This window comes from Eurosta solidaginis, chromosome 3 (assembly GCF_040869045.1).
Source record: "Eurosta solidaginis isolate ZX-2024a chromosome 3, ASM4086904v1, whole genome shotgun sequence".
In the NCBI taxonomy this organism is placed as follows: Eukaryota; Metazoa; Arthropoda; class Insecta; order Diptera; family Tephritidae; genus Eurosta; species Eurosta solidaginis.
The window spans coordinates 161,156,988-161,170,484 of NC_090321.1; the positions used below are offsets into that span (position 1 = coordinate 161,156,988).

General features: G+C 34.4%; 1 protein-coding gene across 2 annotated transcripts in view; it reads right to left on the reverse strand.

Moving 5' to 3' along the window:
* LOC137244498 (uncharacterized) overlaps positions 1 to 13,497 on the reverse strand; it is a 42,202-nt gene that overhangs the window by 22,171 nt on the left and 6,534 nt on the right. The window contains exon 5 of one of the 2 annotated variants that reach the window (XR_010951049.1): positions 7,123 to 7,705. The exons of the other annotated variant lie outside the window; for it this stretch is intronic. The gene's annotated coding sequence lies outside the window, so the exon portion shown is untranslated. Of the gene's footprint in view, positions 1 to 7,122; positions 7,706 to 13,497 lie in introns of those variants that run through there. 2 annotated transcript variants of the gene reach the window in all.

The window sequence follows — 13,497 nt, forward strand, 5'->3', positions numbered from 1 at the left end:
TATAAAAGGTAACAGAGGTTGCACAAAACATTTTATTATTACAGCTTTTAAAAACTTTCGCCACTTTCACGTACAAGATAAATGAATTGTTAGTATTTACGTTTTGTTTTGCTATCTGTTTCGTATAGATTCACAAAAATTTGTAAACAAAACTCTGCTGTCATTCACAATAGTACATCTATCGGGCGTGTGGAAATCGCAATATGAAAGCTAATTTTTTACGATACGCTAGCAAGCGTTTATCGTCTATCGTATAAAAACTCATAATAGGGGTGTATGTTGCGAATAGAGTGGAAGGCAGTGGACTAGGCAGTCGAATGTCATATAATGAAGGAATGGTGTTCGGAGTTTTTTCAAAGTTAAAAAAAAAATGATAACAGCTGTAATATAAATAAAACTATTGTTTTAATAACAACAAAAACGCCATATATATTCTGTATACATAAATTTATAAGGAGTATCTCACTTTAAAATTTGAATTAAATAATCTAAAGTTTTTTTTTGGAACTGAGTCGAGAACTGTGCGTGTGAATGTGCGAATTTTCACCGATCAGCTGTTAGGTGCGCTACTTGGTAAAATTTACAATGCACTTGTACTTGTACACTATGGTCAGATGTATTTATAAAAATGCCTTCTATACATTTTCGCGGGGTATATGTGTTTATTTAAATAAATGCATTAAATTCATTAATTAAGTCTCTTTCCAAAAATCGCAATTATGCAAAGTCACTTCACCGCATAAATATATAGGATGCAGTTAAAGAAAACTAAACAAAACTTCCTTGAGAAATCATTCGGCATGAATTTGTTGCTTTGACAACAACAAAAGTATGGAGTGACGCCTCTTAACAAACCTTGCAATTGTTTTTAAGGCGGTGACACAATCACATTTTTCATATAGATGCATTTAACACAAGCTTATGCATTCCAATAACATCGCTACAACAACCAAGATGTTGCGTTTGTAAATATGAAGGAACTTCAAACTTGGCAATTGAAGTTTATTACGCCTTGCCATACAAAATTTCGCGAAGCACTGTTGTAAACATTCTACCTATACAACAAAAATACTTGCCAACATATTTTGTGTCGTATTCGATTGTTATATTGCAGTTTTTAATTGTGAAAAATGTTAGAAAATTTACCAACCAGTTGGAAAGATAATTTCACTTACAAAGCATGCCAACACCCTTAGCCAAAGCTAATGTCAAATTCTTCTTCTTATGATTTGCTTGGAACAAAATTGGGGAGTTGGCTACTTTTCAATATCAGATGGCGCTAGTGTCGCTCATTCTACCATTCTCCATAAAAATATATGCAATCTACTCATAATGCATAAGCATGTGTTAAACTCATCTATATGAAAAACTGCTTATGTGTCGGAGCTGTTATGCTCACTCTTTTTGTTTTCTCGCTATTTACCATTACTGTCTTCGCAGCTGTTGCGTTCGCTTTTTAAGTGTCAAGTGACAGTGACTCTAAAACTGCTAACTACCGCTAAGCTCCCAAACTTTAAGAGTTGCTTTCGTATATGGGATATTGCATCCCATTCCGACCAATTTTGAATCCGACCCCTTTAGAATTGGCTGAAAGATTTTCTTCTTTTTCTAGCCTACGAAAGACGTTTTTCAGAGTTTTTTTTCAAATTTTTTCATCCAACTCAAAAAAAGTTATGAATTTAAAAAAAAACACCGTTTTTGTTTTCAAAATGCTATAACTTTTTCAAAAATTTACCGTTTGGGATCTTTTTTTTTTAAATTTGTTTTTAAACGTACTTTTCGGAAAAAATACAAAAAAATGTTTAAAGTTTTTTTTTAATTTTTCAGTTTTTGAAGATTTTTCGAATTTCGCCATTTTTTTTCTCATAAAAAACTTCAATCAATTCTGCAATCATCCCCACTAATCCCAGAGTGGGCCGATTTTTTTTTATATTTTTTTTTATTTAATTGAAAATAAAATTTTCAAAAATAAAATTGTTTTTATCAATTTTATTTATATAACAAAAAAATGTAAGAAAATGATTTTTAAGTATTCTTTTCTTTATATATTATGGTAATCTACGATTAAAATAACCATAATATATAAAGAAAAGAATACTTAAAAATCATTAATCTACGATTAAAATAACCATAATATATAAAGAAAAGAATAATTAAAAATCATTTTCTTACATTTTTTGTTACATAAATAAAATTGATAAAAAAATTTTTATTTTTGAAAATTTTTTTTTCAATTAAATAAAAAAAAATATAAAAAAAAAATCGGTCCACTCCCGGATTAGTGGGGATGATTGCAGAGTTGATTGAAATTTTTTATGAGAAAAACAAAAAAAATGGCGAAATTCGAAAAATCTGGGAAAACTGAAAAATTAAAAAAAAAACTTAAAATTTTTTTTGTATTTTTTCCGAAAAGTACATTTAAAAACAAATTTAAAAAAAAAAAGATCCAAAACGGTAAATTTTTGAAAAAGTTTTAGCATTTTGAAAACAAAAACGGTGTTTTTTTTAAAATTCATAACTTTTTTTGAGTTGGATGAAAAAATTCTGAAAAACGTCTTTCGTAAGCTAGAAAAAGAAGAAAAACTTCCAGCCAATTCTAAAGGGGTCGGGTTCAAAATTGGTCGAAATGGGATGGAATACCCCATATACTTTCTCATTCTCAGTGCTATTTCAACTGCTTTTTCTTTGTAATAGAGCCATTTTTGCATATACAATTACCATGATACAAAAAAGAAGGTAGTGCCACTCAAAATATTTTGACGTATTTGGGGATTTTTGAAGTTTCATAACATTGTGAATTATAACTTAGTGTGATATCTTCTGCACAGACGTCAAAATTCCAAAATGATTGGATCACCTGGTTTGTAATTGACTATCGCTATCTCATTCTGCATCTCTTTCTATCACCCGCTGAAGATATGCGCCGCCATATTGAACACCCTGTAAAAACGCTAAAAAGTAGCCATATTGAACATTCTGTCGGGCAGTTGACAGATAAGATATCACACTTAGTTATCCTTCACAATGTTTCATAATGTTTGTTGTTTTGCCAGAAGCGTTACCATGCCGTTACTGTTTAAAGCGAAATTGTGGTTTTTCGAGATGGAAATTTCCTTTAGGATGAAAACGTATTTTCTTTTTTATTTAAAATAACTATGAAATAATTTAGTCGTATTTGTTAATATGAAATCCATCACAATTAGAAAAATTCGTAACATTTTTCAATCTGGTAGCTTCTTTTTACCCTTTATAAACGGTATTTCCACAATTATAAAATATTCTAAAATTTTAATGTATGCCGACGACGTAAAACTTTTTAAGTCATACGCGTCGGTGGAAAAACGTTCTGTACTCAAGTCGTAAGTTGTTTAGTTACGTGGTGTAATGCGAATTTTATGCCGCTCAACATAGAAATATGTAAATTCATGTGCTTTTCACTTGGGAACGTACACCCAGCTTCTTTCACAATTAATGGCCAAACTCTGGAAAGCGTTGATGTTTTTGTCGACTTGGGAGTTACAATGAATTGCAAACTTATAATTCGTAAACAATGTACAAGCAATTTCCAACTAAACGAACCTTTTCTATGTTTGAAGATTATAACTTTCACTCGAGAATAATTGATGTTTCGGACTCGCTCTTTGCCATGAAAAAACGGTTATATCTTCTCTTAATAGTTAAAAAATAATATGTATGCTTTTAATCCATTGTGAATTCATTCAAGTGAAAAATCTTTCTATTCCTCCGTTGCGCCATGTATTCCTCTATTGCCATACCTACCCATAAACAAATGAGCCAAGATCCCGCATTCCGGAATTGTTGTATTTGTAATCGAATTTTAAAAAAAAGTTTGATCACGTAGCGCTTTTCGATTTATTACATTTCTCTCATATTTCGCTACCAGTGTTCGGAGTATTTAAAACTGTTACCTGAGTACCTGAGTAAACGACTACGGCGGAGTAAAAATAAAATTTTCGGAGTATATTTTTTTTTCCTTTTTGAAAGCGGGTGAACAACCAACAACAAATTGATTTGGTGTCTTGGCAATCCCTTCGATTGTTTTTCCATGTAATCTTTCTCGGCAAAAAAGTTGTCTGCCTTATCAGATGCACATGGAGTCGGCCTAAAACGTGTAGGATGACCACATAATGCTCCCATTAGCACACCACATTCTGGAAGAAAAGTGGGATCTATCTCCCCGGATATTTATCGCAAAAAAATATTATTATTATTTTGGGTTTATCATACATATTTCATGCTCTTTTAACGATAGAAGGCTACAAGACCAGGGCAGATTCTGTAGGAATGATAATGGTGACCTGACGTACAGAGTGTGAGGGAAGACGAAGCCGATACCCCGATTGCCGATGATGAAAAACACAGCATCCAACTTTGGCGAAGTGAGAATGGCAATATCACGGCTAAGAAATTACAAGGTGCGAAGTAATGACGGGATACCCGCCGGGCTGCTCAAACATGGAGGCGAAGAGTTGGTATAAGATACAGAAGCAAAAAAAGTGGGGCTTGTAGAAAATGTGGACAAGACGAAGTACTTGCTGTTATCGTGGCCTTTGTAGCCACGTCACTATTGACTGATATAAAATTCGGGACTGTGAAGGATTTCGTCTATTTGGGAAGCAGCATTAAAAGCAAAAACAATGTTAGCCTAGAAATCAGAGGGAGAATAACTCTTGCCAACAAGTGCTTCTTTAAGCAATTGAAAAGTAAAGTCCTGTCTCGATGAACAAAATTCTCGCTCTACAAGTCACTCACCATAACTGTCCTGATGTATGGCTCGGAATCATGGAAGGTGTCTACAGAGATGAGATGGCTCTTGGAGTATTCGAGAGAAAAGTTCTCAGGAAGATTTATAGTCCTATTCGTGATGTCGACGGCGAGTACCGAAGGAGGTATAATGATGAGCTTTTCGCAGATATAACGATAGTGCAGCGATTAAAAACAGAAAGCTTCGCTAGCTAGGTCATGTTATACGAATGGACGAATACGCCCCGGCCAAGAAAGAAAGTTACCGCACTTTTTAAACAGAGGAAAGAAGAGACCTTCACTGAGTAGGGAGAGACAGTTCGAGGAAGATTTGACCTCGCTTGGTGTTCACAATTGGCGACTGTTATCGCTGTCCTTACTGACTCAACGTACTTTATTTTTATATAAAACTTCAAGAAGTGCTGTATGTTGAATTTTGGCAGGATTTTGAGATTACGTTCGGTCACATTTTGTGCTTACATTTTATTTCTTCAATTCTCATTCCGTACGAAAACAAAAAAACTGTAAACAAAATGTGAACAAACATGTCTTAAGACACGAACAATGAATTCACTTCAATTCATCCAATAGTCACTTGTAAACAATCAGCTTTTCGAACGGATGTATATGTGACCCGGCCTTTGAAAAGGTGGCTTATGTCTCAAAAAAGAAAACTACTAAGAAACTGAAGAAATGCATTGTTTATCTTAACAGCTGTTTCTCGCAATTTCTTTTTTGAGTCATAAGCCAAATTTTAATAGGCCGGGTCACATATAATGAAAACTTAACCCAAAAGATATTAGGTAGTAATACTATTTAGTTTTCAACTCGACCCAAATAAACCTTTAAGATAAAAAATGTAGTAGGAGGTATGAACGGAGCAAAATACTCCGATTGGAATAAAGTCTGAACACTGAGTCAGCAATAAAACATGTTGTCAAAGGCGTGACGTTACGCCAAGAACTTTTATTTCGCAGTCAACTATGATTTTTTTGCGCTCTCATTTTTTAATGCGAGATCTGTTAATGGTTCATGATACCTACCTGTCAAATAATTGCTGACAGGGAGAACGGCTGTCGCGAATGGCCAGAGAATGGAAGAAAGGTTTGTTTTTTGTACGCGGTTATTTTTTATTTTATTTTAAATTTGTCTACAGAAAATCAGAATATAATATGTAGTCTATTTCTAAAATCTAGTTAATAGATTAAATGTGAGCAGTAGGGTGGCCCTTATTTTCCAAAGTGTTCCGATTCTCGATCTCAGCCCCTAGAAATATGCGAATAGCCTAAAAACTAGAATATATAAATTTGGTCATCCCTACTTCATTTGTTATGGGCGAAACGTAATTTATCGTATTATTAGTAAGTTCTAGAGATATTTGACTTTCAAATAAATCTAAAACAACAAAAATTGGGCAAATAATAATAAAGTCATAAAATAATTTATGCCTCAAACACGGTGTCATTCCTTCAGAATGTGTATGTAATGAGTATACGTAAATGGGTTTGTTTAAAATTTTTTTATTATAAATTTTTTTGAAAATACATTTTTAAAACATATACCTATATCTTGTGAAACTTTAGCTGACACGTATATAATATGATATTATTTTCTAGGATCTAATTAAGATGATTTAGTATGTGATTCAAATTGTTTTTTGTAATCAGTTACAACTTGTAAACAATATTGTTTTTCTTGTTCGTCATATGTAAGTATTCTATTATATTCTTCCACAAGCTTTACTCCCCGTTCTGCTGTGTTGTTAACTACTTTTATATTTGTAACAGTATCCTTAGCTTTTTATAGGTTCCTGTATCCCTCCAGTATAGTGGATCTACCTCCAGAAATTGAGATGATTTCCCAAACCGACCAAAAATATCAATTGTATTTCCTTTTACAAAATCGTGTAGTTCTTTTTCTATGCATTTATTGATTTCACTGGGCCTTAAGAGTAACCTCTTTAAATTTTCTGTTTCCTTGTCGCAGTTGTCTATGCTTTTGATTTTTTCTACAATCTTTTTCTTTATGGTACAAGAGACGTCATCATCGAACAATGCCAATGCAATACATTCTTCAGACAGGTATTATAGATGGTTACAAAACTTTTTTATTGCAATGACAGATATTTTTTTATTAATATTTCTGTATTTATAAATTTCTTTAATAAAAGATAAGACTTGAAGAAGTGCTCTATGAGTATTGGTACAGTAAAACCAAAGCTTAACATAGAATTATATAATAAACGCGCATATACTTGCTATCGAATTCTCTTCATACTCCGTTAGTTAAAACTGTTCACGAAATAAATAGATTTTTAAGCAATACAATGCCTTAGACATCTACCGAGAATGATGAGTGGGCTTTGATACACGAAACTTTATGCCATCACTTGCTCCTAGACATATAGACGTTAATTCCATTAATTCCTTATAGTCATCTCTTACTATTTTCTATTTCAACTATTCCTTAGAGGGTTTTTTTAAATAGTATCTTTGCTATCGCTTAAAAGTAATTTCAATTCGTTATTTTGTAGCAAATCTGCAATTTTCTTGTAATCGCCGAAATAACTGAACGTCCTTACTAGTATTTACTGGAAAATAACTCTTAGCAGAACTTCATAAATATGATGACGACAAGGTAGATACAAAAGTTTTCGCTCAAGTTCCTTTTCTAATAACGTTGCAGCTCCTTTTATAACGCCTGCGTTAACCGATGTCGTATCAAAACAACAGGCCACAATATCATCCTTTAGATCCCATTCAAATAACAGTTCTTACAACGTATCAGCTATTTTCGAGCCTGTTGCAGCATATAATTTTGGAGCTCCTATTAACTGTTCGCCATTCCTGCAAGTAAGAACAACTGGAAGTCGTTCCACCTTTTCACGACCTGTTATTTCTGGAAGTGGTTTCCCATCCCAATGCAAAGTGCTGTAATTTATCTGTTTAAAAAAACCCACTATTCAAAATTTGTTCATTCAGGAGCAGTGTAGTTTTAACAAGAAAACGTCAAAGGAATTTTTTGTAGTTGTTTGCAATTTTAAAATATATATTTTCATTTCTTTATACTTTTTTTTAAATTTCTTTCGATATGCTTGTTCAAGAACAAGTTGCAGTGCAGGCTTAAATTTGTTGTGGAATCACGCATTTCGAAAGAAAATTTATAAAAAAATATATGTGTATACTTTTTTAAATAAATAAACTTCAAGTTTGGCTTCAAGGGATATATGTATTTGTGTATAAAAAAGTTTATTTGAGCGTTTTTGCCCAAATACCACAATTCACATTTGCACAGACTTAATTTACTTTTCATATTTGTTTGTCGAAAGCAATATATATTTTGCCCTTTAACTCTGTTACTGATAGACTGATTTTGAAGATTGGAGCCATTTTGAGAAAAGTAAGAAAACACAGATCTTACTACGGTATGTAAAAGCAGTAAATTTTCGTAGGGTTTAGAAATATGGAAGCCTGAAACAGGAAATTGTAAAAATTTTAAGCCCTTTGCGCCACCTCTAAATCTTTTTTGATTGGCCTAAAACTTTGTATATATTCGCTTTTGAGCTATTCGCATATTTTTAGGGGGTGAGATCAAGAATCCAAACACTTTTTTTTTCCCTCCATACAACGAAGGCCATCCTAGTGAGCAGCCACTTAAGCGAACATTTTAAAATACGTAAATAATGCAATGTACCAGTCGCTTACAAAAATGTTTGTAAAAGACTATTGAGCAAATGACTAAGTAAGTAATCGAACAGCGATTAAACAGGTGATCGAGGCTGTTTACTATTGTGAACGTTTTTATCAAACATTATCCAAGGCGAATTCAGTATAGGTGGTGTTATCCCATCAGCTGATTGCTTCTTCTTGATAATTTTCCATACAAAGCCTTGTACAACAAAAAGTCAGTTAATCGAAATCTATGAAAATTTCCTTTTGACTTGACATTCTTCTGCACGACGAATTGGTTGAATTCGCTTTGCCACCACCTGGTATAGATTCGCCTTAGTTTTAATCTATTGAATCAAGGCGAATTTATACTAGGTAGTGGCAAAGCGAATTCAACCAATTCGCCGTGCGGAAGAATGTTAAGTTAAAAGAAAATTTCCATTGATTTCGATTAACTGACATGTTGTAGTACAAGGCGCTGTATGGAAAATTATAAGAAGAAGCAATCAGCTGATGGGATAACACCACCTGTAATGAATTCGCCTTGCTATTTGCCGTCTTTCAGAGAGTTTTACAGCTCCGGCTCACGCTCAATTCTCACGGGAATGCTTTGGATCATTGAGAGACTTGAGAAGCAGATGTCGTAAAATTTTCGCACACGTGAAATGTGATAGGCAGATGTCGCCGCTGTTTTATATTTAACTCATACGGCGAAAGGCTAAGCGGCGACATCTATTTTTGAAAAAGTAGGTATATTAAAGGCCGCGTTGGCAACCTAAAAAGAAGTAATCAACAAGTTATCTGGCTCACAAATTGAACCAGACTTCTATCTGGATTTATTTGGCTCAAATCGTAGTTGTTGCATTTACATGCAAAATTATTTATCTGGCTCAGGATTTTGCCACCGGATCATAGCTAATAGCTATCGTCTTCCAGTGAGATTTACAGCTACGGCTCACGCTCAATTCTCACGGGAATGCTCTGGATCATTGAGAGACTTGAGAAGCAGATGTCGTGAAATTTTCGCACGCGTGAAATTTGATAGGCAGATGCCGCCACTGTTTTTCATTTAACTCATACGGCGAAAGGCTAAGCAGCGACATCTATTTTTGAAAAAGTAGGTTTATTAAAGGCAGCGTTGCCAAACTAAAAAGAAGTAATTAACAAATTATCTGGCTCACAAATTGAACCAGACTTCTATCTGGATTTATCTGGCTCAAATCGTTGTTGTTGCATTTACATGCAAAATTATTTATCTGGCTCAGGATTTTCCCACCGGATGATGGCATTTGTTCCTTCTTATATCTGTTGGTATCTGCTGTATTTCTTTTGTTCTGTACCAGGTGTCCCAAGCTTTCCCAGTTTGAGTCCGTTTTCATGATTATAGGCTGTCGTTGGGTACATGGGGACATGCGAGTGCGAACAAAGGAACATACATAAATTTGAGTATCAATTGCCGTCTTTCAGTGAGTTTTACAGCTCCGGCTCACGTTCAATTCTCACGGGAATGCTCTGGATCATTGAGAGACTTGAGAAGCAGATGTCGTGAAATTTTCGCACACGTGAAATGTGATAGACAGATGTCGCCGCTGTTTTTCATTTAACTCATACAGCGAAAGGCTAAGCAGCGACATCTATTTTTGAAAAAGTAGGTATATTAAAGGCCGCGTTGCCAACCTAAAAATAAGTAACTAACAAATTATCTGGCTCAAAAATTGAACCAGAATTCTATCTGGATTTATCTGGCTCAAATCGTTGTTGTTGCATTTACATGCAAAATTATTTATCTGGCTCAGGATATTGCCACCGGATGATAGCTAATGTTTACGTCATCGCAGGATCAGCACTGTCAGTTACAAGTGTGAGTGTATTAGTAAAACTATCAGCGTTTCTTGTAGTGTCTATTACCAAAGAGGATAAATACAATAAGAGCCGTCACTCGTTATTTTGTGGCGAGTATTTTGCTGGAAATTGAAAAAATTGATGCCGAATGTTTTCTGAGAGGAACATTTTTAATTGTCTCGCATTTATCCATGCCGTGTAGGTCCCTTGTGCAACTGGTACATTTTTGGAAAGAGAATTAAATAAGTTAGTTAAATACAGTCGGAAAAATAAACACAAATACCCCACGAAAATGTATAGAAGATATTTATAAACATCTCGCACAAAAAAAAGTGGCGACTACCTCTCAGTATACATCGAGTAAATTCCTAAAAAATAACGAGTGACATCTCTTATTGTATTTATCCTCTTTGCTATTACTCACATGTAATCATTAGGGGGAGTCATGATAGCATATAAACTTATAAGGTGTAAAATTATATCCATTTACACACGCGGTTATATGAACGCACCTAGTAATACTCTTGATAAACTTGATTGTTTTTCGGCTGTATTATTTCCAAAAATTTTTTTTTGATTGTTATACAAATTAAAAAATACCAAGATTAAGTGAAAAATCAAAACTAAAACGCCTTTACTTGCTGATGTTGGAGCTTTTTGATGAAAATGCCGTCTGTAATGTCTGCAAGGTTGCATTCCTTTGAGTTTACCGCGTTTACTTATAAGGTGTAAAATTATATTAATTTAAACACGCTGTTATATGAACGCACCTAGTAATACTCTTGATAAACTTGATTGTTTATCAGATGTATTATTGCCAAACAAAAATTTTTAGATTGTTATACAAATTAAAAAATGCCGAGATAAGTGAAAAATCAAAACTAAAACGTCTGTACTAAGATATTCTTGTAAATGACTTGCTAATGTTGGAGATTTCTGATGAAAATGCCTGCTGTAATGTCTGCAAGGTTGCATTCCTTTGAGTTTACCGCGTTTACACAATGAAATGTGCGCGTAAATTTATACAAATTGTGTAAATGATTTTTCATACAAAATTTGACAGTTCGTTGACGCACTAGATAAATTTATACGTTTACACACTTTATAAGGCATTTATACGGTTACATGAGTCCCCCTAATGAAATGTGCGCGTAAATTTATAAAAATTGTGTAAATGATTTTTCATACAAAATTTGACAGCTCGTGCGTAAACTAGATAAATTTATACGTTTACACACTTTATAAGGCATTTATACGGTTACATGAGTCCCCCTATTGTTTACTATATAGTTTGGCAGCTTAAGTAGAGGTTATGTTGCGAATAGAGTGGAAGGCAGTGGACTAGGCAGTCGAATGTCATATAATGAAGGAATGGTGTTCGGAGATTTTTCAAAGTTAAAAAAAAAAAACAAGTAAGGAAGGTTAAGTTCGGGTGTAACCGAACATTGCATACTCAGTTGAGAGCTATGGTGACAACATAAGGGAAAATAACCATGTAGGAAAATGAACCGAGGGAAACCTTTGAATGTGTTTGTATGACATGTGTATCAAATGAAAGGCATTAAAGAGTATTTTATGAGGGAGTGGGCCATAGGTCTATAGGTGGACGCCATTTAGGGATATAGCCATAAAGGTGGATCAGGGTTTACTCTAGAATGCGTTTGTACGATATGGGTATCAAATTAAAGGTGTTAATGAGTATTTTAAAAGGGAGTAATCCTTAGTTCCATAGGTGGACGCCGTTTCGAGATATCGCCACAAAGGTGGAACAGGGGTGACCCTAGAATTTGTTTGTACAATATGGGCATCAAACGAATGGTGTTAATGAGTATTTTAAAAGGGAGTGGGCCTTAGTTCTATAGGTGGATGCCGTTTCGAAATATCGCCATAAAAGTGGACCAGAGTGACCCTAGAATTTGTTTGTTCAATATGGGTATCAAAAGAAAGGTGTTAATAAGTATTTTAAAAGTGAGTAATCCTTAGTCCCATAGGAATTTGTTTGTACAATATGGGCATCAAACGAAAAGTGTTAATGACTATTTTAAAAGGGAGTGGGCCCTAGTTCTATAGGTGGACGCCGTTTCGAAATATCGCCATAAAGGTGGACCAGGGGTGACTCTAGAATGTGTTTGTACGATATGGGTATCAAATTAAAGGTATTAATGAGGGTTTTAAAAGGGAGTGGTGGTTGTTGTATAGGTGGTCGCATTTTCGAAATATCGCCATAAAGGTGGACCAGGGATGACTCTAGAATGTGTTTGTACGATATGGGTATCAAATTAAAGGTATTAATGAGGGTTTTAAAAGGGAGTGGTGGTTGTTGTATAGGTGGTCGCATTTTCGAAATATCGCCATAAAGGTGGGCCAGGGGTGACTCTAGAATTCGTTTGTGCAATATGGGTATCAAAAGAAAGGTGTTAATGAATATTTTAAAAGGGAGTAATTCTTAGTTCCATAGGTGGACGCCATTTCGAGATATCGCCATAAAGGTGGGCCAGGGGTGACTCCAGAATTCGTTTGTGCAATATGGGTATCAAACGAAAGGAGTTAATGAGTATTTTAAAAGGGAGTGGGCCTTAGTTCTATAGGTGGACGCCTTTTCGAGATATCGCCATAAAGGTGGACCTGGGGTGACTCTAGAATGTGTTTGTACGATATGGGTATCAAATTAAAGGTATTAATGAGGGTTTTAAAAGGGAGTGGTGGTTGTTGTATAGGTGGTCGCATTTTCGAAATATCGCCATAAAAGTGGACCAGGGGTGACACTAGAATGAGTTTGTACGATATGGGTATCAAATTAAAGGTATTAATGAGAGATTTAAAAGGGAGGGGTGGTAGTTGTATATGTGAAGGCGTTTTCCAGATATCGAACAAAATGTGGACCAGGGTGACCCAGAACATCATCTGTTGGATACCGCTAATTTATTTATATATGTAATACCTGCCAAGATTTTAAGGGTTTTTTATTTCGCCCTGCAGAACTTTTTCATTTTCTTCTACTTAATATGGAAGGTGTCACAACCATTTTATAAAGTTTTTTCTGAAGTTATATTTCGCTTCAATAAAACAGTCCAATTACCTTACCCTGTTTCATCCCTTTTTTCGTATTTGGTATAGAATTATGGCATTTTTTCAATTTTCGTAATTTTCGATATCGAAAAAGTGGGCGTGGTCATAGTCTGATTTCGTTCATTTTTCATACCAAAATAAAGTGAGTTCAAGT